The sequence below is a fragment of the Ptychodera flava genome, chromosome 4, assembly GCF_041260155.1.
Source record: "Ptychodera flava strain L36383 chromosome 4, AS_Pfla_20210202, whole genome shotgun sequence".
Lineage (NCBI taxonomy): Eukaryota > Metazoa > Hemichordata > Enteropneusta > Ptychoderidae > Ptychodera > Ptychodera flava.
Window position 1 is genome coordinate 42,299,017 of NC_091931.1, and position 25,659 is coordinate 42,324,675.

General features: G+C 37.8%; 2 long non-coding RNA genes across 2 annotated transcripts; one reads left to right on the top strand and one right to left on the bottom strand.

Annotated features, from left to right (window-relative positions):
• The first annotated feature begins 2,328 nt into the window (after positions 1-2,328).
• LOC139131822 (uncharacterized) lies at positions 2,329-5,271 on the top strand. Its single transcript, XR_011552193.1, has 3 exons — positions 2,329-2,504; positions 3,176-3,262; positions 5,143-5,271. It is a non-coding gene; the product is annotated as an uncharacterized lncRNA (long non-coding RNA).
• A 5,425-nt stretch (positions 5,272-10,696) lies between these two features.
• On the bottom strand, positions 10,697-13,334 carry LOC139130529 (uncharacterized). Its single transcript, XR_011551894.1, has 3 exons — positions 13,158-13,334; positions 12,414-12,467; positions 10,697-11,341 (listed from the first exon to the last, which is right to left on the bottom strand). It is a non-coding gene; the product is annotated as an uncharacterized lncRNA (long non-coding RNA).
• Positions 13,335-25,659: the final 12,325 nt, after the last annotated feature.

Genomic DNA, 25,659 nt, shown 5'->3' on the forward strand with positions numbered 1-25,659 from the left:
CAGAATCCCATTACTCAGTACTGTTGTTTATAGTTTCTTCAAGACATTTTCGTTCTTCAAAACAGTTTCGAAGACTTGGAATCCAGAGTCAAGAATGTAACTTCACTCAAAAGTTATGTCTTCACAATTACCTTTAAGATATCAAAACTGTTTCTCACACCTTCTGTTATTAAATCTATCTTTATCAAACTGATACGGGTCACCCTTGGAATTTCAAATTTTACAGCAATTGAACAAGAAGTAGCAGACAAATACATGTATGCTTCTTGCTGAAAATTTTGATGTGATAAGCTCTGTGTTGCTGACAAAGTTGTACACTAACAGGGTGAATCTAGGAACTAAAAACCAACTTACATGTAATCTAGTAACTGACTTATGTAAACTGGAATCTCAGCATCAAATTATTTATCATAAGCACTGTAACAGTACATAGTACAACACACCCAAACATGTCCTGGTATGAAGCTTGTCAAGGATTTCTGTTGAATTACTGTTCATCTGAGTCTGTATCTTCACAAGGGACAGTACCTGATATCACTTCACACCATACTTTGCAAAAGTTAACACATCTCTCCCAGTCGTCGATGCCAACAACATTGAGACCATTTCTCAATCCAAACACCAGGCCACTTCCTGTAAAAGAAAGGAAAGAAATGACAGAAAGTTAGACAAGGGAAAAGTAGAGGTCCTAGGAATTATTTTTTGGGGAAATACTGACTCTTGGAAGTTTAATTTTTCATCATGTGTTGCAATGTCAGAAATACCCTACAACTCTTTCAGTAATGGGGAGACTTCCATTGTCCATTTGTGGGTTATACTAGTTGTCAGCATGGTTACTTGTGATACAGGTTTGACTACTGCCTGCATGAGCCCAATTATCAAATAATTTTAAATCTCAGATTACAATGTATAAGGGGTTGAGACATAGTCTTAAATATTTATTTGATATGTAAGGTATGTGATTCATTTGCTCAGAAATATTTGTGATTAAACATACCTGCACCACACCTTCCGTTTAACATCCATTGACCTCTATGAGCAAATTTTTTTACGATGATAAAACATTTTTGCAGCATTGTTTCTGAGCAATTGGTAATTTAGAAGACAAAACAAATTTGAGGCAAAGGACTTCACCTGAAATTTCCCAAGCAATGCATTTAGGTACATGTGTATGTTGTGTCAAGATGAACTTTACAACATGATGATGATACAATGTACATGTACAGTGTATCTGGATTGGTGATCCTTAATTTCTGACCTTGATTTTGAAAGAAAATGGTTGAAAGTTTGCTTTGAAAATGTAAGCATAAGTATTTTGTTTACTACCAGGTGTCAACCACATGTATCTTAACATGTGAGGTAGTATTAGCCTCGACCCCACGTGTAGAAGTGTGAATATTTGCATGCCACCCCTCCTGAAAATAAGGATGAGTCCCTTATCGTTGGTGACTGTAATGACAAATCATTTCAATTAACATGTCCTAACCTCGGATAACACTGAAAATATAGCTTTGTACGTACCATCCAATAAAACGTAATCTCCAAAGCAAAGGGTCCGTTTGGCAGCGCTTTCACCTCTTCATGAATCATGCATGTTCACGCTGCGATCACAGTTGCCGACATCATTGCTGCCATTCCACAAAGGACCGTGGTAAACAGACATCGAATTCATCGGCGATATCCAGTATTAAGTTGCATTCCATGTAGTCCTGTCACTAAATCATCGGAGTAATGGACGTCCTACATTCAGAATCGGTAACCTTTCCCGACGAAGGAATTAGTTCAGTGGATAAAACTCATTCAAACGTCGCGCCGTTTATACACTCGACTTGAAACGATACAGAGTCTCACAACAATGTGACCCGTGACCTTTACTATGTTAATTTAGCAAGGACCATATTAGTTGGTGTACGATTCGGTGTCTCGCTTAACGAAAAATAAGATCATTGACTAAATCTCCAAGTTAATCATGAAGACTGTAATATACTAACACAGTATTTTAAACGGTAGGAAAACTTTACGGCATAATAGAGCAACATGTACCTTACACAATCGCGCGATTCGCCCTAGGTGTCCCTGTAGATTAAAATGGAATATGCCATCATGAAACGGTTGTTTGCGAATTCGTTACTATTAATACTAAGCGGCGCGTCAGTAACTGGACCACAGCTAGCAGCTTACATGTACCTCAACGATGAATTGTCCAGACTTCTCGTCTAAATCGACTGAAGGTTCAACCGCTGCCCAGTTCATAACATTCATGCCAGGGAGAACATGCCTTGTAGATCTCGTCGCGTGATAAATACGGGTTTCGGCGCCAGCCGACCAGTCACACATCGGAGCGATGCGATGGGGACGCCATTACATAATCTGAACCTCGACCGTCATGAATACGCTGTATGTGCAGGAAGTTTGACTAAATCTTTTCAGTGATTCCTCTGTCTGTCAGCTTTACCAAGTAATGCTTGTGAATGCACAAGCTGACGATCGAACCGTGAATCAAGGTAAATGTTATATTTGTTTACAAACCATTGTTTACAAATCCAAGCCCCTCTGATTGTGGAAAGAAGGCCACAGCCTGTATACAATATTGGGGGGGGGGTATGTCAATATATTGACCATTAGCAAACCATTTTTATGACCAAACAGAACTTTGAAATGTGATCCATACTTTTATTACATTGTAGTAAGATCACTTGATTGCTTTTCTGAGCTGTAATGATGATTTGTAAATTATTACTTGTGTGACAGGAACAGTAGAGTTTGAGATAGAGAAGTAATCATTACATTATCAACTCTTTATTTACTGTATTTATTTTTGCCATACAAACTGTCAGGTTTAAGCTTAAATGATCCCAGGAGAGACAACTGCCCAGTTATTATCATGATTTAGCAAAATCCTTCCCTAGGCAAAATTCACAAAAGAAGCCCATCCTTTCATTCTGAGTGCTGAGTATCACATTCCATAAATATTCCATAATTTTGAGCAGAACTTTGCCATTTCTCATACCATACATATACTTGTATACTGTAATTATTAATTTTATAGACAACAATCCAACTCCACTTTCTGTGATGTAATAAGGTGTAAACTATATCATTTGAGTGTTCAGAGAGGGACTGTCATTTAGATCACTCTTCCAATATATGACTCCTGTAAAATTTTCTTTTCCAGGATTTCTACTCAGAGATGATGCATCAGAGACTTATTACCTGTAAGAGAAGGCCACCAGTCCACCAGCCCTTCAGTAATCCTTAAAACGTAAGTGTGTTCTTTTGACAAAGATAACATTTGCCCAAAGTCCTCTTTCTTGCCAGTAATAAGGCTATGTTCAAAAACGCTTCTGAAGGGGATGGTGGGGGGAGGGGGCAGTGTTCTGTGAAAGCTTTGCATCAGTTGTGTCTGAGGGCCAATGGAAGCTCAAAAAGCGGTCACTGTTGAAAAAAGGGGGTCATTCTCAGACAATTATACACTTTATTACGTGCCATACCCGTGTTGTTGTTTCGAAGTTTAAACTCACACTCAAAGTTTCTGCGAGTACTGCGGTTTTATGGTACTACACAGTCTACATGGCGAGCAAGTGTACTCATTCCAAAATTCATGTTGGCTCAGTTAATCGTATTCTGTTTATTATTATGCTTCATGCATACTTTGCAAGTCATTGAGTTCTTTTTTACATTGTGGTGGAGCCAGCTGAAATCGTGTAACCATTTCTCATAAAAATGTTGAACATGCCTCTATGAAGGCTAAGTTTCCGATGAAAGCTGCTCAATGTTTTGAGACTGCACTGTTTCTCACTGATATGTTTCCAATGTGGATGGCTGTGATTAAGTAAGCATTTGATATTTGATATTTGACATGGTACAGTGAAATTGGTGTTGAAATGCGATAAAAAATTATCAGGTTTGGTTTCCAACAAATTATACTATATATATTCCAAAATGTTTTCAATGTTTAAGAGTACCAAGGTTGTAAAAAATTGACACACTTCCTACCATCTGGTCATTGTACAGTATATCTCATGCAAAGATGGTCAATACACAGAGGCGACCATTTTATCACCTGGGAGGGGGTCCTGGCAGATTTTGAAAAAAATTCCAAACAAATGTCAATAAAGAAAATCAGCCAGAAAATGTTTGACAAAAAGAAAAGGTGGGAAAAATTATGTACAATGGATCGGATAAAAAAGATAATGTACCTCATCAATTTTCCAGACATCCCATCCCCACCCCCTTATCAAATGGTCCATCCCTGATGTCGTTTTGCACTCAATTAACCATGCAGTGTATATCAGTTTTAAGATGTCAAGTTAGGAAAGGATTTGAAAGGAATAGTCAAGTTCACCACAGTTAAATTTCTTAACTTTATATCTCTTGTGTCATCATCCTTGTGTAATTGGTTAAGTTTGTAAGTTGCTCCAAATGTGGATGCACCATTTGTACTGGAAGAAAACAATATTTACTTTTCCCTGTAAGATTTCTGAGTTAATCATTGTATGTTGAAGTCTCTCCATGTATCTGGTGTATGGGCAAAATGTGAACATTGGTTGCATGTTATGTATTCAGTCTTTGTCAAATATTGTTCATAAAAATTAAAGAACATTTTGCTGTGTGGTTGTAAAGATAACATATTTGTCAATACATAAACTGCCTTGCAGATTGATTGTCTTAAAAAAGAAAAGGAAAAGAAACTAATCAAATTGATGTAACATATTCACCCTGAGTGCCTGTAGGCCTATATTTAAAGGGACATTGTCACTATTTTTGATCTTTTTTCACCAATATTGTTGCAAACGAGCAGTTGTTGATGTTGTTTGATTTATTGAAAGATGTCTAAAAATGGTCGACCATTGACAACTTCCATCCAATTTTGCCTACACTGTGTAGAAAAACCTCAGGTCAGAGGTTTTAGGTTGGCCACTGTTAACCTCTTTAAATTTCAGTGGTTTTGTGGTGCTTTAGAGTGTGCAAAGGCGTAAGTAATATTCATGGCATCAGGTTTCTTCAGCCAAGGCAACAGATTTGTTTTGTGTTATTTTTTATAGCTCAAAATATTTTTACATCATTAAACAAGTGACAATCATCTGAACTTGTGTAAAATAATACCTGGAATTTGAACAAATCCTCATATTAACTTGACAGGAACTGGAGTTTTAGCAGCAGTAAATGTTTGAAGACACTGTATCTACATGAACAGGAATCTTGAGAGGCTACACATTGTCTGCGACATTGTAGGTGCAGTGATGGACATTGAATCTGATGAATGAAGACCATCTTGTTAACCTGTTATCTGAGGTGTATAGCGAAGAGTGATTTTACTGATTTGATGAATTCTGCTGTCCATAATTTTACTGTTCATTCATCTGTCCACTGAATTTGGTATAACAGTGTTTAAGCTGTTTTGAATAATTTTCTTGTTTCTTTCTGTATGTCAGTGTTAAATGTGGAAATGAGCTTTATAGATCAAACAGTTTCAAGGTCACATTAGGATAGTCCTTGAGAGATTTAGGGTCACATCTTGATGGTTCCTGAAAGTTTCAAGGACTCATCTGGGTGGTCCATCTCAGTATTTGGTGTACAGGTAGATGCAGGGGTTGAGATGTGAATTTGTTCAAATGAACACATCAGTGTCAAAAATGTACAAATGAGGTAAGAAAAAGTGAAATCCTGCAAATGTGCAGGAGTGATAGCATGCCAGTAAGAAAAAGGCCAACTCCACTGATCTTGAGTCATTGCCTGTCATTGTTTATGAACTTTTACATATTAACAGACCTGCTGAAACCATAGACAGTAGAAGGGGGAGACCATCTATACTCAAACTAAGAGGGGCTTGTTTCTGCTGTGCATGTTGCTAGAGTTGACCTCCAGTACCTAAAGTTTCAGACCTTAATTACTTTTGTCATTCTTGTTTTCTGGTTTAAATATTTCTTATTGTTTTTCTGATTGTACTGTGCAGAAATCATTGTCATAACATCAACGTAGAATTTCCTCCACTGAATAGATAGAAACAACATTTATTGTTGATCATTGGTAACCCATACTGGTATATACCAATTCTGATCAAATTTGAGCGACACCGTATTATTGCGGTATTTTTCTTAATTGTTAAGGAGAAAATATGTCTTTAATTTTACATACATTCACTTAAAAGTAATCAGTGATTGAACTGTTAAAGCTGTTCAATTATTAATCTTGAGTGAAATTTTAATTTAGGTTATTTTCAACTATGTTGATGGATATAGCTTCTTATCTCACATGGCTTTATTAGGAGGCAGTTTAAAATCACATTTTGATTTCTTCACCATCAAATTTCAGAGTTAGATTCAAGCTTCTTTGTGAAGGCTTAAGAAACCTAAATGTAGGCATGAATGCATATGTGTCAGTATGTGTCTAATGGCAAGGACACATGAGTTCAGGTTTATTCTAGACTGATGATTTCATTGCAGTGGACATGCAGAGGAATGTAAATACTTGAATAAACAGCATTAACAAAAGGTTATGAGTTGAAGTATTGATGATGTTCTTGTATTGTAATGAAATGTGACTCAGTATTTGTGAAATATGTTTTTACAGTCCTTTACATCAAAACTTGATCTTTTTACACAGTTTAAGAGTGCCATATGAAATATAATGGAACTCAGTTTGGTACCCTTATGTGATGTAATTTTTCAGATGACATTATAATTTATGGAAAATTTATTATTTCCTTATATTTTTTTTAAACTGATTCCTTGAAAGGCCCTAAGTAGGTGTTCTTTTTATGTTTCAAGATGTGATTTGACATGACAAAGTTTGGTTGTAATTGGTTATCTTGTTAACAATACAATCATTTCAACAGTGAATAAAAGTCCTGTTTAAACTTATATATCTTCAGCTGGTTTTGTGATTAAAACCTCAGTTACAAGACATGGCCTGCAACTGACACACCCACCTCAGTTACAAGACATGGATTGCAACTGACACACTCACCTCAGTTGCAAGACGTGGCCTGCAACTGACATACCCACCTCAGTTGCAAGACATGTCCTGCAACTGACACACCCACCTCAGTTGCAAGACATGTCCTGCAACTGACACACCCACCTCAGTTGCAAGACATGTCCTGCAACTGACACACCCACCTCAGTTGCAAGACATGTCCTGCAACTGACACACCCACCTCAGTTGCAAGACATGTCTTGCAACTGACACACCCACCTCAGTTGCAAGACATGTCTTGATACTGCGGTGGGTGTATCAGTTGCAAGACATGTCCTGCAACTGACACACCCACCTCAGTTGCAAGACATGTCCTACAACTAACACCTCACACCCCTTCATCAGTACAGTTGTAGTTATTTTAGTCCCAGTTAGAATGTTGGTTTTTTTCAAACTTTTTCCAAGCACAAGCCAAATTTTTATATATTTTTTAATTTGCTTCATTTTTTTGGAAATATATGAAATTAACATTTCTGAACTTATACCCCAATTATTTCCCCATAAATTGTGAATTCTGACGGAAGCTGATAGAAATGGTGCACGAATCTAAGGAATTAACTATAAAAAAATTAAAAAGAATACTGTTTTGAAAAATATAAATATTTATCAAGGAAAAAGAAGAAGAAAAGCTACTTTTCGGAAATTGGAAAATACTTTTCGGGCTGTTTATATTATACTTCAAAGGGCCTGATAGGTCAAAATGTAATTTAGACAGAAGCAATACAAATGCCATTAGACCTTTTCCTCTCCCTCTTTGTCAGCGGCTGATAAATAAACACCAGCGCTCCAGAGTCTGGGTCAGAAGAAAATAGATTTGGGGAAAACCAACCCTTTCACGTCAACACAGTGACGCCATATACATGAAATGAAACTGTGTTGTTTATTTGTCTGTGCCATATAAGGAACTTTTATGTAAAGACATGCGCATACATACCATGGTGAGAAGGCAGACTTGAGGGGACTTGCCCTTATATATTCACCACAACAATATAGCTTGGCTGACCCTAAGAGTAATTGACAGGGTAACGGGTCATGCAAGGGATCGATCAGTTCGTGACTTAGGGCGGGCCGGGAAAATCAAGACGGCTCATCTGAAATCGGAAAACTACACGGACAAGGGAGGTTGTGTATTTTTCCCATGGCACAGATGAGTTCACTTACTTCTCCCGATTTTCCACCCAAGTTAAAGCCCCGTTGGTTGTGTCATTTTACATTTTGCTTGCCAAAATAGACACCATCCAATTTTCTGTGTATGTTTTACGATCTGTTCAACTGAGGGAAGTTTTACAGATTGGTGACTATGAATCACCAGGGTCAAAAGGGCAAAGGTCAAGAGGGTGATGTTCTATTGCCATTTTAAAAAAACAACACATGACAAAGAGACGTATTTATGACGATATATGCAAAGAGGCCAAATTATGCCTAGCCTCTGGTGTTTTTCATATTTGCTGGTATCAATAGAGTAACCGTGGTGTCTTTGATTGTACACAGCCTTTCATGCTCTCATCCATGGCATATGCGAAGTGAAAGTGCCAAAATATATCAAGTTATTGGTCCAGGAAAAGGCTTGTTTCTACCATTAGCAAGCTGAGTATAGACACTGACTGTACCATGTGAACTCATCACCAAAAATAAAAGCAAACCAAAAAAAGTAGTATTATACATTTTTGGATTCACCCAACACATAGTGTCTTTTCATGACTGTCTCATGAGGGCATGCATTTGGAAAACAGTAGAGCGGAGCATAATTTTTCTTTCGAAAGTGTTAAAACTTTTAACAGATTTCACATTTCAAGATTTGCACAATGAAGAACTTGTTCTTAACTACGCATTTACAAAATAGAAATAAGTGCAAAATTAAAATCTGTGAAACGCTCAGTGACATAAATTTCGTTTGTATGTTTATTGAGTATCATTGTATTCAAATCGTAGCTTTAGCAATGACCAGAGCGCCTGTGGTTAAATCTGTTAAAAAGGATGCTAGCAAAAAGACATTTTTACAGTATTCTTCCAACGTAAAGTGCATTGACAAGGAGTATACAGGATGATTCGATGTGTTTTAACGCCAGTAGTGGTAACACTCTCAGGAAAAATGGGTACCCATACCGTATTCCAAAAATTAAGGAAAAGGGGGACTCTTTTCATCATCTATGTCCGACAAAACACGAAAAATGGATACTGTTCAGCAAATGCTGAACTGTAATACTCAGCCCGAGCATATGGTATAGTACTGAGGAACCAATCGCGTACTGTATATGTAATTAGGGTTTAAAGTATACGTGTGTTCGTGTTTAAATATTTCCTCAAATTTGAAGTGTTTTTGTTGAGATCATGACGCAGATCCACAGACAGCATTAACATTCAATATACACATCCCTAGGGATGACATAAGTATGATTACTAAAAGCATGCAAAAATCTGCGAGTTTGTATTTTTGGAAGCTATTTTTGTCATTTTTGGTCAATTTTTGTTTTCGTCAAAACCCCTGGCCGGACAGCTTTGATATTTGCAAGACAGGTCCCTCAGGATTACCCTAAGTTAAATAATTTCATATACCTAAGTATGAAATACACAATTTGTATTTTTGAGACAATGTTTTGCCAATAGTTATAGATCGCTTTAAAATATTCCCGACTTCGTATTTTGGCACTATCAGTTTGTCAAAAGTCTAGACATTTGAATGTGATACAAATAGATTTTCATGCAAATTTAGAATTCCTGCACAAACTAGACGTCGGAAAGTGTTTCAGACGCAAGTTCAATGCAAATATTTGAAATATTGTAGCTGTGGCCTGGCGTTCGACGAATTTGACTATTCCTTTGACCGGAAAGATGAATCGTTTCCGTTCTGTGTTGTACAGAGGGATTGTGGTTATACACAACAAGTCTGCATGACGATAACAGGCAAACAAGGTCAAATCGAACGTCAGCAATTAAATGCAAGTGGGGTTACAGTTTCACACATTCCCAAGAATGATAGGTTTTGATTCTCTGACGAAGCTAACCAGGGCCTATTGTTCAATGCATTTGTTAGTGACACTGATATCCATCCTCAGCTGCTGTAGCCTTTCCCAACAGAAAGGAATTTTGTTGTGGCAGTTAAGTCAATTCAAATGAACAATATATGGGCGCACAATATGGAGATTGTCGTGTCTCCTTCAACACCAAATGATACAAGCGGTTATTTTACCAAACCTTCATCAACGCTTTTTTTCACCAGTCATGACCTATATGATTAACGGGGCGATTTTTATCTGTAAATCTTCATGTTGCATATATTTGTGACCGTTTCATTGATATTGCTTTCCTCAAGAAGTTACGTCTTAAATTAAACATCCAAAATATGTTTGTGCATCGTAAACATACCCAGAGTGAGTGCTTTGGAACAGTGTTTTTTTAGTTATCTTTAAGATCGAAAATCTTACCCTGTGACCACCTATTGGCGCGATGCCGTTGTCACGTGATTTCAAACACCGATGAACTGCAAATGGGTTGCGAAACTCTGTTGATTGTTTAACAGACATTGATATCATTACGGAAAAGTACTGACCGCAGGTACGTTTCATTTGTTGACTCAGGATACGCGGGTAACAACAGAACGACAATAAATGCTTTTTGCAAAAGAACACAAAATGTGTATCATGTATGTAAGTCGTGACGTTTATTTAGATGACAAACGCTGGATAAGAAAAATACGCTCTTCCAAAACAGCACCATCATCAGTTAAGTAGTCATTTTTATTCATCAGAATTAGTTATAGGTTTACTAAAAGGATAAACCGATAGTGATCACAAACAGTCAATGAATATCAGTTCCTGAAAGGTCATCAGATAATCCATACGTCATCTTGAAAGCCAGGTAAAGAGTGATTGACGTCTGACAACTAAGCATGCCCCAATCCACAGACCACAATCCCATTAACTAGACAACGAACAGTGAATATTTGCCCCGTATGAGCTGCAAGTCACGAACGAACGAACGATCAGTCTTTATGGAAATCTATTACCTAGCCAGATCTCACAATCTCAAATCTCGTAATGTTGCTATTTGTAATTCAATAGGATAAAATACTCTAATCATTGAGTTAGTTGAATTATATAAAGTTCTCTGATCCAAAGTAAACCTTGTGATAACAGTATATTCTTGGTTGCTTATTCTCGGCATCACCAAAGAAGTGCAGGGTTTCAATATTGCAAATGAGCGTTGAAGCCGATCGGCACAAGCCAACTTTAAGAGGGCCACCACAGTTGCATCAGCCAATCCTGGGCGGCTGTGCAACTTTGCCGTTCTCGTCAGTATGGATCCGTACTCTGGTCTCCACGTAGTCACATGTTGTTCCACAGTCTGGTGGGATGATTTGGACCTGTGATAACGATTTGTTAAAGTAAGATAAAAAGTAAAATATGCAACCCGTCGGGATTCTCAGGTTGAATGAAATATGACATCTGAAACGGTACTTGACACGTATACGTGGCAGTGATCAAATTCACAGAATGCAATATGAACCAAGTGAACAAAAATTTCGATTGTTTGTGTTTGGTTTGTTGCTTATTTCGAATTCGTCAAGGAGATTCGACTGCTCATTCTGATTTGAATTGTGAGGCGAGAAAAACGATATTACATTGTGGTGATTCGTAAGCAGCAAAAAGATAAAATATAGCTCATTCTCAATGCTAAATTTTATTGTGCACCCGTCGTTATGCAACACTTTGCTGGGGATATGAAGGAATGCGCCATTTCATCTTTGGAGGAGTGCTGGTCAGAATAGTATGTGCAATTTTTCGTGCATATTTAGGCTAAAATTATGCATATTCCCTCTTCAAGTTATGGAAACCTTTTTTTCAAAATAGTATTAAGGCTGAGAAAAATTATACCGTTACCTCCGTACATTTTATTTTCTTTGTCAACAACCTACTTCGAGATTTTACGGTCTGTCCCTACTATATCGCGTGACTCAACAGCACGAGAGATGGACTTTGCTAACCGCGAAGTCAAGTTATACATTGAGATTGTATACTAGCAAAGTCAAAACTTAACCTGTAAAGAAAAATTTGTTTTTATATGAGAGTGCGAACTATTGTTTGTGCAAAAAAAAGACCAACAAGCAAGAACACACTAGTCCATGTCAACTGGAACACTTGCTGTGCTGCCTACGTCTAAAGTGAAAAAAAAATGAAAATATTTTGGGTCTTTAGTGCATAAAATCTCTAGATGTATGTCTGCCTGACATTTACAAAAAGTTTGCATAGTTTTTGTTTTGTTTTGTTTGTTTTTTTGAATTCTAGCTAGTGATAATTTATCATTAACAAAACTTCCAACAACACATCAAATCTAACTTGTAACAATTCACAGTGCACATCATTAATGAGAAAAAGCAGCAATTTACAACACTCGTGGATTCCAATGAAGACTCGAAATTTTGGAATAATTCTCACCTGAGTGACATCAGGACGTTCTTTTTCAATGATCTTCTTTGCTTCATCTGCGGTCTGTTTTGAAACACAGAAACGAGACAGGAAGCATTTTATAGTTTGAAAGTTTGCTTTCATTTTAGGATAAACCTAGCGCATATGATTTTACCAACTTCATGCCCCCTTGTTCACATTTGAAGGCGTAGAAAATCTTGTTCAAACTGTGTCGTAACAAAGGCTCAGATTTCCAACAATGCATGACGAGTGAAACGTGAGACCTGGCTGGGCTCTTACAGCGCCCTCTGTTGTACGTGGACGCAAAGCGTGACTTCGAAGGATTTTTTTGAAGTGGCGTTTTTATCATGTAAGCTTAACAAAGGGCGGTACAATGATGCACAAACTGTGTCATGGTGTGCCATCCCCATGGTGTTACCAGTAAAATGTAACGATATACAACACATTAATGGCCTACGTGCCATTTATATTGTGTTGCAAAATAAAATATGGTGGAAGCATGCACTGGCGTTTATATTGATTACAATCGATTTATAGCCAGTTAGGGTTAATCTCGTTCAAACATATTCTTCTTCAGTTGTTATTTTATGCCACATAGTAGAAATATCGATGATAGATAGGTCATGATACTTGACATGAAAATATAAGCTTATCTGTAAGACTGTATTGTCGCATGTTTCCGCCTCGGCTTGCAATCCGTGTCACAGGCAGTTCAACATGACGATGTACTATTATCAGTATCGGCTCACTTACCTTACCGACGAGCTCTGGCCACTCTTGCATGATTACAGCAGTACTGTGGGTAAACGTCGAAATTAAGGAAGATATTAAAAGCAAAGCACAAGCTGGTCTTGATAGGCTCATTCAATTGAGGAACAAGGAGGTTGATTCAGTTATGTGCTACACCAGACTGTGGGTCTCCATATGTCATAGTCCGGCAGCCAAATCCACTTTTTGTCCTGAACCTTGTTTTAGGGTCTTAAGTTTTTTTTAAACCGGATTTTGCTAGTCAAGATTACCAAAGTGACAAAAATAATTACTGGATCTCTGTCAGTATTGAGCAATTTTAGATAATAAGCATAAACAAAATGGCCGCCAAATTATCACAAATTACCATTGGAAGCTGTAGAAGTAGGCTTTATATTGTTAAAGTCTGCCAGTAAAAGCACATTTCTATTAGTGCTTCACTAAAAAACGGTTTATAATCATAGATGAATAAATTTAAATACTAATTTGCATAAATTAACACAAAATTATCGCAAATTACCATTGGAAGCAGTAGAAGTAGGCTTTATATTGGTAAAGTCTGCCAGTAAAAGCACATTTCTATTAGTGCTTTAACTAAAAAAAGGTTAGTAATCATAGATGAATAAATTTAAATACTCATTTGCATAAATTAACACATAAACCATATTTTATAGGAAAGCTTGAACTGTACCAAAGTAGATTATAAACAATGCTACAATGAATGCTAAATGAATTGGTGCGGAAAAGGGGAAGGCAGCTCCACACACCATACTACTTTTGCGGATATTCAGTGTTTTCCTATGTTACTCGTAATATGTTTAATATTTTCGTCTTCTATAATTTTGGACACAGTGTTGGGACACTATGGCGAAACAAAAAGTCTACAACGAGGTAAAAGTAGGCTCCGTGTTTCATACAGCTCTCTCAAAATTATACACGTGCCCGAACACAAATATAACCGGTCCAATAACTGGCAAACGAAAATACCACAACAGTCTTACAAGGAATACAATGAGAAAGAGACCAAATACAACAAGCAAAGAAGCTCCTCGGACGTTTCGAAGAGAGTCAACAACTTACACATAAACTCAAAATATAAGTTGTTACGCACAAAAAACTACTTCCCCAAACCAAACCAAAGGGCTCTTTTTCAGGGCCACCAAATTTTTCAGCCAAAGAACTACCATTGAAATACGATGGCCAGGCCGCCATCATATTCAAAATACACACAGAGAAAATTTACAAATTGAGGAAATCTTCTCTGATAATGGAAGCAAAAGAAAAGAATTAATTAAAGAAACAAACAAACAAAAAATAAGACGCAAACAGGCGTACCAAATACAAATCCCTTAGAACACTAAATGTATTAAAATATCTCTTGGAATATAAACAGCACGATTGGAACTAATTTGGGATAATTGCATTTTTATATTTTGCGAATTTCTGAAAAGTGTACATGCTCGGTGCCATATAGCTGAATGTTGTAGTATCGCAAATTACTCATAAAAACAAGTGTGTAATATAAAAGAAAAGCAGATTAGATTACATTTGAAGATTAAATCGACATTACGTCACCATCCAATTATCCCAAATTAGTTCCAATTGTGTTAACTCCTGAAATAACATTGAATAGAGGCTTAAAATTTATCCCTGGAAAATTCCGAAATTCATTTCAATACAACCAAATCTAACATAATATAGACAGAAAAATGCCATTAAAACACTATCAAATTGAACCATAACATTACCATAAAACCATTCGATAAAGACGGGAAATGGAATAGCAATATCAAATTAAACAGATTACATTGAAGAAAGTCACAGACTTTTAAGCCAAAAGAGATTACGATACAAACGTGCACGTAAATGACAGCGACAACACAACCAGAAAACTACACGGACATGTACAAAAATAAACATATAGACAAATGATACGTTCAAATATCATGATCCCTTGAATACACCTAATATGCACACCAACGCAGTATCCACTCCAAAATTTTCAAAAAAGTCACCAGCATCAGCAAAATTCATTTGTCGTCACGGTCCAAATTATTTATGGCTGCTCTAGCCCAACACACAAAATATCGGAATACATAAGATAGACTATTTCTTAAAACTGATTGTACAAAACCAGCAAATGTACATTAAAGACGCAACGGACTTTACCAACAAGATAACAATACAACATAATGCATTACTAGTCACTCTGGATGTAATCTCGATGTACACAAATATTCCACAAACTGAAGCAAGCTGTCACAAACGCACTTGATTCAGTATCAACTACCAATTACTGCTGTAAAATATAAAGAAAAAGATCGAAGCGTTCCACTAAAGAATGACGAACAATATTTCTGCAACATAACACGGTTGAATTTAACAGAAACGTTTATCAACAGATTTGTGGCTGTAGCCTGGGTTCACCAGTTTCTCCGGAAATCGCTGATACAACATTCTACAACCTTGAAATTGAGGTCATTAAACTACACAGAAGCAGACTTTCCTTTTGGAAACGATTCAGAGATGATGTTTTTTATGATCTATACGGGAACAGAAACTGAGCTGAATGTGAATTTATGGCTAAAATCAATAAGTTACACTGAACTTTCAAATTTACAATAGAGTATTCTCCTCAAAGTGTCATAAATGATTTACAAAGTCATCGATACAATAAAGGGAGAATTCTCGACACAAAAACTCACACCAAAATAACGGACCATTTCAATATCTAGCCAGAAACTCGTGCGACCCAAAAAGGTATTTTTACTGGTTTAATTAAGGTAAATTGCTGAGATATGCCCGTGTAACAACATATAATAATAACCAAGACCTTGACAAGAAAGTTGAATTTCAAAAAAAACAAAAACAAAACAAAAACAAGGTTATAAGACCACATAAATCGCACAATCAGAAAAGGAAGTTGGACACACAAAGTGCGAATCGTACCTCAAACTAGGGAAAATCAATAATAACAAAACTAATATACATACGCAACCAAATACAGTCCACAAATTAGAACAAACGATATAATAGCACTAACAATGAAATGGAAAATAATTGAAAGCAATGAACGTCTTCAGCTTTTGTTCCTGAAAAACCAATAATAGCATAGAAGAGAAACAAAACTTAAAAGATGAATTACTTGTAGTAAGAGCCAAATCAACGCAAAGGATCAACGAAAAAGAGAAAAACAACAACAAATAAACACATAAGTAAAGAACAAGAGAGTTCAACAACATACAAAGAAAACAGGCCATACACAAACAATACAAATATACAATCTCACACTGGATGGGATTCACATCCAAATATATCAATAATAGTTTCGTTACTACATGAACAAATGTAATTCTAGAGGTCATACACGAACAAAATAAGGATAACAATATTAAGAGACTGAAGAAGAACTCACATTTAAGAGTTTCGAAATGCACGTTAAAATGGATCACAAATGATTTTTGACACCACAGACCGAACGACGAATCGTCCTAGTACATCCAAAAATAAATTACCCCCCCCCCAAAATACACATATTAAGAGTAACATACGAAAAAATTGAACATCCTCAAATATAGTATGGTGTGTTGAGCCGCCTTCCCCTTTTTACCTTTAGAGAACTCGAGTAACTTTGGAAATATCTTCTATAAGTCATTGTACTCCAAACCCATAGTCTTTTTCTGATACACAAAGTGTGGCTAATCATGGATTCAATGTGACGTCAGCAGATTCCATATCAACCTCGAAAGTAGTGTAAATCACAACGTTTTTTCTTAAATGTACGAGAAATGCATTGATAGTCGAGCTAGGAAAAAGTTCCCACCTTACTTAATCATTGTTTCGGTTAGAAAATCACAACTCAGGTTGGTTTTAGCCAAGGCTTAAAGATCACTAACTTACTTAGAAACATAGCAGAGGCTCTTGGGAGAGTGAAACACAATTACCAGAACACTGTCCGCATCAGTTTATATCTTTTTACAAGTAAACAGACAAGAACTTGACAATGGGCGAAGGCTAAACTAGTCGGCTGCTTATATGTCTGATTATCAACATTAAATTTGCAAGAGAAAAAGAAGTTTATGTACATGCAACTATTAAAACTGATGTAAAAGCTACTGTGTTAAAATAACTGCACAAAGTACAGTAAAGTCTGGAAATCACAATTCAACCTCTAAGAGTCTGTAATAACATTTCACAACATTTATATGGACTTTTAAGTCCGAAATAAAGTTTATAATAATAATAATAATAATAAATGATAATAATGTAGAGTTAGGCTTAACAAAGAATTGTTTACAGCTGGCCGCCATCTTGAAATTATGCAAATTAGCATGTCATTCATATAATATATGCCAACATTTATGTTCCAGTTTGCCGTTAGCAACTGCTTGGTGATTAAAGCCCCAGTATTTGTAACTTTTAACAATTTTTTTCATATTTTGATTAAAATGACATCCTCAGTATGTGAAAGAAGACCATAATTAATACTGAATAGCATGGTTTGCATGCCCAGCCCGCCTCACGATTAACAGTAAAAGGAGTGAAAAATGACTTCTTGTCCGGACCAGAAGTCAGCTTTGTTGACACACGAAACGAAACGTAATCACACCACTGCGCATGCTCAACCACATCTACGCAAGTTTTACTGTGGCGTCCGTAGAAACCATACGCTCTTCGAAAAGGTCTGGTCCATCGAAACTGGAGACTCAGCTAAAAACGCGCGAAAGTTGGGTGAAATACCGAAAGATATAAATATGTAAGTGTTTACAGATTGTTCCGACTATAATGAGCCGTGCAAACAAACGTCTCGAACAGCTAAACTAACGACGGAGGCAGTCGATTGTAAGCTTCATGCAAGGCACTGCACGTTGTGACCGATGGTACGGAGATCAAGTTTGCTGAATGAATTGAGAGAGAAAAACATATATGAATAAAAATTCAACACTTCACCATTGTTATCATTGAACTAGTCGTTTCTTCCATTATGGAGTATAATGAAAATTTCGTTGAAAATAAATGACGGGACTGATTCTGCTCCGTCTACTCAAACGAAGTTTTGTGTACGGCCAGGCTACGCTGCAGGCAACACAGCCTATCAACTTCGCATATCGTTGCCGTAGGGTGTAATTGAAAACGCTCAGAAAGGAAAAATTATATCTTGAATGCAGTATACAAAAATCTTACTTAATGAATTTAAAAGTATTTCAAAATAATATCGAACGTAACGGGTATCTAATCCTCACAAGGACTACAGTAGTACAACAAGTATCGGCTAGCTGCGATGTGATGGAAGTTCGAACACAAGAGAGATCCGATCCCGGCCTCACTGCAAAGTCGTCCCCTGCGCACCCGGCCCGACAGCAAACTAACCTCTTGGTTTGATTCTGTTGTTTATATTTTTGTATAAAATTCATGATACATATCTGACTTTCACAACTGTACAATTTGCTCAGGCTGTAGTCTACAGACGATCGGAGGGAGCGAAGGCAGGCCCCAAATTTGCATGGACAATGCCCGGGACAATTAGCCTATAGACGCAGCTCGATGAGAAAGACATTCACATAAACCTAAATGAAGTGATCAATACAAAACTTTTAAACATCACTGGTTCTGAAAATTTATGATCAACGGTTCTGACCTACGGAATTTACACTGCGACGTTGTTTTTTGTGTGTTTGGGCAGCTACTAGTCCTGTAAGGCTGTAGGTACTACATGGAGGTAGTAGACTGTACAAGTGCAGCGGGGCCGGCCGAGATTGGTGTGGGGCCTGCAGCAAGGTGAAATTGATAGCGTCCATTGCAGAATGCCCGCGTGTTATCCTTCTCGTTTGGGAGGAAATTTACCGCTGTATTCAGAATGCCTTTTTACCAGTATAAAAGCTCAGTAACTGATGCATCAAGAGCCAAGAGTCTGTAAATTTCTTAGCAGTAGCTCCATTGTTTTTTTTTCTAAATTTTCGCTGAGATACAGCAGTGCGTATACTGGTACCGATCGTTCGACTCAGGCGTTCACAGCTGTTTAGGGAGCCGTCATTATTTACGATCTGGGGGTCGGAGGAATTACATTAGAAACTCCGAAATCTTGAGTCGCACCCCAGCCAACCATGATGACTTTGAGTAACCCCCTCTCTAACAGAAAGTTTGGCTTACCTGAGCCCACGTTATAATATGTAGATATAAAAGCTCACCTAATAAGCAGTCTCCGACCATATAGTATTGTTAAATTTGGATGGGTAGCATGTCATTATGGTGCGGTTAAATGTCCAAATGGTTGTTGAACTCAAGTCAAATAAAATATACATTTCTATGATAATATAAAGGATGAATTCACAACAGTTCAGTTTTTGTCCTAGATCCTGTGCACTTATAGTGATATCTGTCGAGAACATTTCTCCATGACCCAGCCTCTCCTTCCAACCCTGGTAACGACTTCAGAAAACTACTGTGTGATATCATCATCACCACTGTTGATCCTCATCTTTAATGTCGCTGGTGCCATTGCGTACATGAACAACGATATCATTTTCATCGTCACTATCTTCTCTTTCATAATAAGTATTGCTAGTAGTAGCAGCTACTTGTAGTTTTTTGCCTTGCTTCATCTAGTTGATATTTATTTGTACTGTTAGAGTATTTATTTTCTTTTTATTAAATATGTATCAGAGTAAAATATATATAATCAACTAATCATTATGTCATTGAGGACAGAGTAAGACAAAGAAAAAACATTTTGAGCACCCCCTTATAACTTTCAATTTTTGAATGACCCCCAGGTCGTAAATACTGACGGTTCCCTTACTTGCTGCCAAAGGCCATCGCGTTCACTGCATTCGACAGCCTACCATACATTGCCAAACTATGTTGCTTCGATTTCGCAATCACCTTGCCGCTAAAGCGACGATCAGCTGAAATTGATTACTTCAAGTTACTCAATTTTGATAGCTATTTGCCTACAGAAGTGAGCCAAGTGTATATAGTGTCGTCTTGATTTTACATCGGTACCCGGAGTTCTAAGTGACCAACTGCAGGGTGCGCATCGGCGGCTCGCATCGGTGCACTGCCGACTGCAGTTTGAATAATCCGTATATAACGCACACGGTACCAGAATAGAATGTTAGCCTCCTCTGCCAAAGTTCTGTATCCTCTGAAACACAGTAGCAGTACGTATTTGAACGGAGAAGAACAAAATAAAACCATTCGCAGGTCATTCAGCCGGCGACCATGGGCGATTACCCGGGCAGTATGGCGTGGCATGGCAAGGCCCCAGGAATGTTGCAGGCTCGATGATGTCATCAGTATCGGCGTTCTCGATCACGTGCACAGCCTACAAATTGTCAACAAACCCGCGCGGCAATCAATTCGATCGCGCAATATTTAGCGTTTGTATGTCACTACAGGAGCACAAATTTGGCTTATTTCTTTACTGAACAACATTTCACGATGGATGTAAGAGAATAATATGTAATTTCGAACATAAAAAAAGGTTAAAAGTTACAAATACTGGGGCTTTAAAGCCCCAGTATTTGTAACTTTTAACAATTTTTTTCATATTTTTGATTAAAATGACATCCTCAGTATGTGAAAGAAGACCATAATTAATACTGAATAGCATGGTTTGCATGCCCAGCCCGCCTCACGATTAACAGTAAAAGGAGTGAAAAATGACTTCTTGTCCGGACCAGAAGTCAGCTTTGTTGACACACGAAACGAAACGTAATCACACCACTGCGCATGCTCAACCACATCTACGCAAGTTTTACTGTGGCGTCCGTAGAAACCATACGCTCTTCGAAAGGTCTGGTCCATCGAAACTGGAGACTCAGCTAAAAACGCGCGAAAGTTGGGTGAAATACCGAAAAGATATAAATATGTAAGTGTTTACAGATTGTTCCGACTATAATGAGCCGTGCAAACAAACGTCTCGAACAGCTAAACTAACGACGGAGGCAGTCGATTGTAAGCTTCATGCAAGGCACTGCACGTTGTGACCGATGGTACGGAGATCAAGTTTGCTGAATGAATTGAGAGAGAAAAACATATATGAATAAAAATTCAACACTTCACCATTGTTATCATTGAACTAGTCGTTTCTTCCATTATGGAGTATAATGAAAATTTCGTTGAAAATAAATGACGGGACTGATTCTGCTCCGTCTACTCAAACGAAGTTTTGTGTACGGCCAGGCTACGCTGCAGGCAACACAGCCTATCAACTTCGCATATCGTTGCCGTAGGGCGTAATTGAAAACGCTCAGAAAGGAAAAATTATATCTTGAATGCAGTATACAAAAATCTTACTTAATGAATTTAAAAGTATTTCAAATAATATCGAACGTAACGGGTATCTAATCCTCACAAGGACTACAGTAGTACAACAAGTATCGGCTAGCTGCGATGTGATGGAAGTTCGAACACAAGAGAGATCCGATCCCGGCCTCACTGCAAAGTCGTCCCCTGCGCACCCGGCCCGACAGCAAACTAACCTCTTGGTTTGATTCTGTTGTTTATATTTTTGTATAAAATTCATGATACATATCTGACTTTCACAACCGTACAATTTGCTCAGGCTGTAGTCTACAGACGATCGGAGGGAGCTAAGGCAGGCCCCAAATTTGCATGGACAATGCCCGGGACAATTATAGACGCAGCTCGATGAGAAAGACATTCACATAAACCTAAATGAAGTGATCAATACAAAACTTTTAAACATCACTGGTTCTGAAAATTTATGATCAACGGTTCTGACCTACGGAATTTACACTGCGACGTTGTTTTTTGTGTGTTTGGGCAGCTACTAGACCTGTAAGGCTGTAGGTACTACATGGAGGTAGGTAGTAGACTGTACAAGTGCAGCGGGGCCGGGCCGAGATTGGTGTGGGGCCTGCAGCAAGGTGAAATTGATAGCGTCCATTGCAGAATGCCCGCGTGTTATCCTTTCTCGTTTGGGAGGAAATTTACCGCTGTATTCAGAATGCCTTTTTACCAGTATAAAAGCTCAGTAACTGATGCATCAAGAGCCAAGAGTCTGTAAATTTCTTAGCAGTAGCTCCATTGTTTTTTTCTAAATTTTCGCTGAGATACAGCAGTGCGTATACTGGTACCGATCGTTCCGACTCAGGCGTTCACAGCTGTTTAGGGAGCCGTCATTATTTACGATCTGGGGGTCGGAGGAATTACATTAGAAACTCCGAAATTTTGAGTCGCACCCCAGCCAACCATGATGACTTTGAGTAACCCCCTCTCTAACAGAAAGTTTGGCTTACCTGAGCCCACGTTATAATATGTAGATATAAAAGCTCACCTAATAAGCAGTCTCCGACCATATAGTATTGTTAAATTTGGATGGGTAGCATGTCATTATGGTGCGGTTAAATGTCCAAATGGTTGTTGAACTCAAGTCAAATAAAATATACATTTCTATGATAATATAAAGGATGAATTCACAACAGTTCAGTTTTGTCCTAGATCCTGTGCACTTATAGTGATATCTGTCGAGAACATTTCTCCATGACCCAGCCTCTCCTTCCAACCCTGGTAACGACTTCAGAAAACTACTGTGTGATATCATCATCACCACTGTTGATCCTCATCTTTAATGTCGCTGGTGTCATTGCGTACATGAACAACGATATCATTCTCATCGTCACTATCTTCTCTTTCATAATAAGTATTGCTAGTAGTAGCACTACTTGTAGTTTTTTGCCTTGCTTCATCTAGTTGATATTTATTCGTACTGTTAGAGTATTTATTTTCTTTTATTAAATATGTATCAAGAGTAAAATATATATAATCAACTAATCATTATGTCATTGAGGACAGAGTAAGACAAAGAAAAAACTTTTGAGCACCCCCTTATAACTTTCAATTTTTGAATGACCCCCAGGTCGTAAATACTGACGGTTCCCTTACTTTCTGCCAAAGGCCATCGCGTTCACTGCATTCGACAGCCTAACATACATTGCCAAACTATGTTGCTTCGATTTCGCAATCACCTTGCCGCTAAAGCGACGATCAGCTGAAATTGATTACTTCAAGTTACTTAATTTTGATAGCTATTTGCCTACAGAAGTGAGCCAAGTGTATATAGTGTCGTCTTGATTTTACATCGGTACCCGGAGTTCTAAGTGACCAACTGCAGGGTGCGCTTCGGCGGCTCGCATCGGTGCACTGCCGACTGCAGTTTGAATAATCCGTATATAACGCACACGGTACCAGAATAGAATGTTAGCCTCCTCTGCCAAAGTTCTGTATCCTCTGAAACACAGTAGCAGTACGTATTTGAACGGAGAAGAACAAATAAAACCATTCGCAGGTCATTCAGCCGGCGACCATGGGCGATTACCCGGGCAGTATGGCGTGGCATGGCAAGCCCCAGGAATGTTGCAGGCTCGATGATGTCATCAGTATCGGCGTTCTCGATCACGTGCACAGCCTACAAATTGTCAACAAACCCGCGCGGCAATCAAATTCGATCGCGCAATATTTAGCGTTTGTATGTCACTACAGGAGCACAAATTTGGCTTATTTCTTTACTGAACAACATTTCACGATGGATGTAAGAGAATAATATGTAATTTCGAACATAAAAAAAGGTTAAAAGTTACAAATACTGGGGCTTTAAATGAGAAAAACAAAGTTACAATATGTGTAAAGCCTTTGAGTCTTCTTTCTCATACAAAGTGCAGTAAGCTGGCAACCATTTTGATTATGCTAATTTTCTCGAATCGCTCAATGCTGACATAGGGCCAGTAGTTATACTTCTTTTTGTGGTGGTCTTGACAAACGAAATCAACCAAGAAAAAACTTAAGACCACAAAGCAAGGTTTACCCCACTGGCAGCTGGCTGCCGGACATGTTTACAGCTGGCCGCCATCTTGAAATTATGCAAATTAGCATGTCATTCAAATAATATATGCCAATATTTATGTTCCAGTTTTCCGTCAGCAACTGCTTGGTGATTAAACGAGAAAAACAAAGTTACAATATGTATAAATCCATTTGAGTCTTCTTTCTCATACAAAGTGCAATAAGCTGGCGGCCATTTTGATTATGCTAATTTTCTCAAATTGCCCAATGCTGACAGAGGGCCAGTAATTAAATTCTTTTTGTGGTGGTCTTGACAAACGAAATCCACTAAGAAAAAAACTTAAGACCACAAAGCAAGGTTTACCCCACTGGCTGCCGGACTATCACTACGTGTGACCTAATTCATGGTGAAACAACGCCCCCAAACAAATCAAATGTACAGTCTTTTCACATCTTTTAATAGGTGCAATGACATCTATTAGGCTTCTGACCGCGGAGATTCGCGAAATGCGAACTGACAACTTTCCGTTTTAGCTACATAGCTATTGAATCACTCTTTTTATGTGTGAGGATATTTGACTTGACGGTTTTGACTGTGATGTCTTCGCTAGGTGAGTGGGTGCTGTAGGTTGTGGGTTCTAATCCGATCGAAAATCTGATGAATTTGATGTATGTATTCTTGTTTGTGTGTTCACTTCAATTAAATTACGGCATTGTCTAGGAAACAATTAAAAAAATGAAGGTGCGCCACGCAGGCAGAAAATATCAAAATATCATATAGACACTGTACAGCTGTGAAGAGTGACCTCATCGTTGGCATCTTGCTGCTTGTCAGAATGACCGCTGCTAGTAACCGTCTTCGTCTCGATAGTTGGATCTTGTGAGAACAGAGACTCCGTCACTGCATCGTTTTTGCAACAGAATAAGGACGAGAAACAAAACTTAATATTTTGGTCAAACCAAAAAATGAAAACAGAATCTAAATTTCAAGGATCTGTATCAAAACATTCAATTTGGGCGTGAAAAGGAAGTTTATTACAGGGAGAATAGTAGTTACTTTGGATCACAACTTCGTTAAGGTTATAAAATAATGTTTTTGTTTTTTCTCATACGTCTTCTTTGGTTATGTTGAAATACAAAGTATCTACCATGCCATCACAAAGCATTCAGTATCACAGTATCTTATAACTGACACATGAATTCTACTCCGGACTAAAGTAAATTAAGTTGTAGCAATGGCATGTGACATCACACAAATTATGCTTTGTGCAAGCATTTTGACGATATTGTGGGGGGGGGACGAGAACCTATTTTCAGAAAAGAATAGAACAGCTACACAGGAAAATATGTTAAGCATTACATCCAATGGAGCTTAAAGGAATGTCGGAAGTCATATGAGTGATCGACTCCCCAAATACATCATTTACAACGTGTGAGCACATAAGATGAAGTCTGGCCGTACGTTTAACGCACCAGCGGAGAGTAAAACACTAGGCGTGAGGTGATACTATTGATCCAGCATCTCACGTCAATTCATTCATTCTCTGCTTTTTATTCAACACCGCTGAGAGCTTTTTCAATACGATTTTATTGCCTTCTTTAATTCTTACGATATGTTTTCACAAATCTTCGAACAAGATAATGAAGATTAGTACACAGATACAGCTTTTCTCAACATTATGCATAGGCGCCTCTAGAATTA